This window comes from Salvelinus sp. IW2-2015, unplaced genomic scaffold (assembly GCF_002910315.2).
Source record: "Salvelinus sp. IW2-2015 unplaced genomic scaffold, ASM291031v2 Un_scaffold4774, whole genome shotgun sequence".
Classification (NCBI taxonomy): Eukaryota; Metazoa; Chordata; class Actinopteri; order Salmoniformes; family Salmonidae; genus Salvelinus; species Salvelinus sp. IW2-2015.
The window spans coordinates 52,722-55,768 of NW_019946043.1; the positions used below are offsets into that span (position 1 = coordinate 52,722).

Here is a 3,047-nt window from a genome sequence, read left to right on the forward strand (position 1 = left end):
GAACGGTATCCATTAATTATATTCCAGTCATTACAATTAGCCTCTCCTCCTATATCTCTGCCCACCAGCCTCCTTTATTGTACACAAGGGCCAACAGTGTAACAGAATATGATAGTGGCATATTGTAATACACAGCAGTGTATGTTTGCTTAACTGACTTTGTCAAGTAAACAGTTTAGTTTTCCACTAGTTTATCTGATGTATTTCCAGTTTGTAATGTTGTTATTAGCCCAACATTATTGAGGAAATTATTATTAGGATGGTGCAGTAATGTTGAGATGCCAGTAGGGGGAGCTCTAGTCTAGAACACTGGAACCTTCAGTAGCACTTTGATACAGCTGATGAGGAGTGATGGTCATGGGTGTTAAAATGGAATGGGTTCTATTTGAATGACATCATGGAACTTTGACCTGTATATACAGAACTCAGAAGGACAAGACAACACATTATAAGAAATTGTTAACATTCTAAATAGTATAGAGGGCTTGCAGGTGTGTCACAAATCACCTAGCAACCACACCAAGCCCTCTGTAGTCGACACATTGTTTAAATGGTTCTCTGTGTAGTCAAAATATCACATTAGAAATATGACACATTTAGCTAATTTATTAAATGTAGTCCCACTCCTCAAATGAAGAAAAGTACATATAGATATGCAGTCTGTTGCACAATTCTATTGAAATACAGTAACATCCCTTTTCTGATGTACTGGTCTGGTCATCATGCATGTTAATGTCTTAAAGAGGAAGGAGAGGACAGTTAAATATGTGTAAACCACAGAATTCACACTAACTGCCAGTATGTTGACTCAATGTACAAGACCTCTCCCCTTCACTCCACTCTGTAAGTACTCTTGACAATATCTTGAAATATAGTTTGGGGTTATTTGTTTTTAGTCATTAGTCATATAATTGAGGGTAATGTATCATTTTACTTGTTGTTATGTTTTGAGCTGTGTTTTGGTTGTTACATCAGGGCCAGTATTCATAAATTGTCTCAGTGTAGGAGTGTTGATCTACATAGTGATGAGATGATTAACCAGGGTAAAAAAGACATGCAGACAAACATTGTAACACTGCAGTGTGTGTGTGTGTGTGTGTGTGTGTGTGCTGAGTGAAACAGAACTCATTCTGCAGCACACTTCCTGTCAGGAAGTGAGATTTCTGAAATCGAGGTCTCTGTTCAGGGTCAGTTTATAAATTCCCATGTAAGCTATGGGGCTACATGCACTGCATACGCCTTCCCTAGATGCAGTAAGCGGTGAGAATTTGAATGGAGTGGATTGCACCATCTGGGGCAATATAAAAGCTTTTGGAACGGAAGGTCCGGCCTTTTCAACGGGGGGCCTGACGCAGGAGGGACAACAGCATGGCGTACTGAAAAGTTTCGTTTTAGCAGTTCTGTATCTCCGGCTCTGATTTAATTTGATTTTGTCTTAAAAACTTCATAAGGTAGTTAATTTAATAGCAGTTTATATCAGTTTATTGCGATTTTCTGGAATTTCTTTGTGACGCGTTATCGCGAGTTGGACACCTCTCGCACATGGCTAGCGTTAGCTGCTAATTCTATAGGAGAAGAGGACATCTTTCAACCAAAAGACGATTGTTCTGGACAAAGGACACCTTGCCCAAGATTCTGATGGAAGCTCAACAAATAGTAAGAAGTCTTTATGCTGTTAATTCGTATTTATGTTGAAAATGTAAAACAATAATTCCGCCATTAATTGGTGCGGTTGCTGCTGTAACGCACGGCTGTATGTCGTAGTAACGTTAATTAAAAAAATCGAACACAGCGGTTGCATTAAGAACTAATGTATCTTTCATTTGCTGTCCAACCTGTATTTTTTTGTCAAGTTTACGATTAGTTATGATTAGATTGGTGCCTCTCCAAGATGGCGCCGGATTGCTTGAAGTTTGGCTACTAATCACATTGTATAACCACGATTTGTGTGCCGCTACATATGCACATTTTCGAACACACCCTATATGCATTGTGTAATATGATGTAACCAGACTGTCATCTGATAAAGTTTTGAAGGTTAGTCAAAAATTATATATCTTTTGCTGGTTTGTTACGATCGCTAACCTTTGCTGCTGGTAAATGGCTTGTGTTTCTGGCTATTGTGGTAAGCTAAATATAATGCTATATTGTGTTTTCGCTGTAAACACTTAAACAATCTGAAATATTGTCTGGATTCACAGATGTTGGTCTTTCATTTGCTGTACGCTGTTGTATTTTTCAGAAAATATTTTATGATGAGAGTATTTAGGTATTTGACGTTGGTCTCTGTAATTATTCTGGCTGCTTCGGCGCTATTTCAGATTGCAGCTGCAATGTAGAACCTGTGATTTATACCTGAAATATGCACATTTTTCTAACAAAACATATGCTATACAATAAATATGTTATCAGACTGTCATCTGATGAAGTTTTCTGGTTAACTTGTTATGGCTGCAGGGGGCGTATTGAAAAACTGGAAAATATGTGCAAATTTTCAAACGGCCCCTTAATCAATTTTTGCTCTTACAATATGCATATTGTTATTACTATTGGATAGAAAACAGTCTCTAGTTTCTAAACCGTTTTAATTATTTCTCTAAGTGGAACAGAACTATTTTTACAGTCCATTTCCTATCCGGAAGTGAGATTTCCAAAATCGATGTCGCTCTTCGAGCCCTTGGTCTATAAAGGGCATGTCACTTAGGATTGTAGAAACACATCATACGCCTTCCTCTGGGTGTCATGCGGAGTGAGAGTTGAAAATCAGTTGATTATCTCGTCCTGTATTTGAAACACAGCCTCTTTGATTGAGTGTTGCGCAGTTTATTTTTCTTTCTGGGCGCGAAGTAGCACCTGGACTCGGCTCCAGGAAAACACTCTGTAAAGGTGAATATGATCTCTGGCTTAGATTTTATTTGATACATGTCACAATATCATCCTAAAGTATGTTATTTCAATATACTTAAATTATATTATTGAAATGTTTTTCTGGACTTTAGACGTGATGCGACGCAATAATTTTTTCAAGATGGAGAGGTTAGCGTCGC

General features: G+C 37.9%; 1 long non-coding RNA gene across 1 annotated transcript in view; it reads left to right on the top strand.

Moving 5' to 3' along the window:
* The first annotated feature begins 753 nt into the window (after positions 1 to 753).
* The window catches only part of LOC139026437 (uncharacterized), an 18,989-nt gene continuing 16,695 nt past the window's right edge, over positions 754 to 3,047 (top strand). Inside the window, exon 1 of the long non-coding RNA XR_011478210.1 lies at positions 754 to 843. This is a non-coding gene — a long non-coding RNA (uncharacterized lncRNA). The remainder of the gene's footprint in view (positions 844 to 3,047) is intronic.